Below are 465 nucleotides of genomic sequence, written 5' to 3' on the forward strand. Positions count from 1 at the left end.
ACACACACACACACACACGTAAATACAACAAAATACAGTATGTATTTATTGTGTTCAGTTCAGTTTCATTTAAGTTTACTTTTTATACTGTATCATATTATTAACAACAAAAGTCATCTCATGAGACATGGACAAAATCATTCACATAAAATGATAATTAGTAACAGTTTTATGTCTAAAATATAGCAGACTGAGTCAATTTAAATCAGAAATTCTAAAAGCAATGGCTAAAAGTGAGACAGAGAAAAAGTGTGTGAAAAAAGTAACTCTTTTCATGTCACATTTGACTTATAAAATTTTAGAAGAAAAATGAAAATAAATCCTGAAATATTTAATCTCCCCCATTTGGTGCGGATTGCTGCAGCATCTGCAGTGATGCGGGCGTTGTACCGGTCTGTCGTGATGAAGCAAGAGCTGAGCCAGAAGTGAAGATCTCTGTTTACCAGTCAGTCTACGTTCCTACTC

The sequence above is a fragment of the Austrofundulus limnaeus genome, unplaced genomic scaffold, assembly GCF_001266775.1.
Source record: "Austrofundulus limnaeus strain Quisiro unplaced genomic scaffold, Austrofundulus_limnaeus-1.0 Scaffold185, whole genome shotgun sequence".
NCBI lineage: Eukaryota > Metazoa > Chordata > Actinopteri > Cyprinodontiformes > Rivulidae > Austrofundulus > Austrofundulus limnaeus.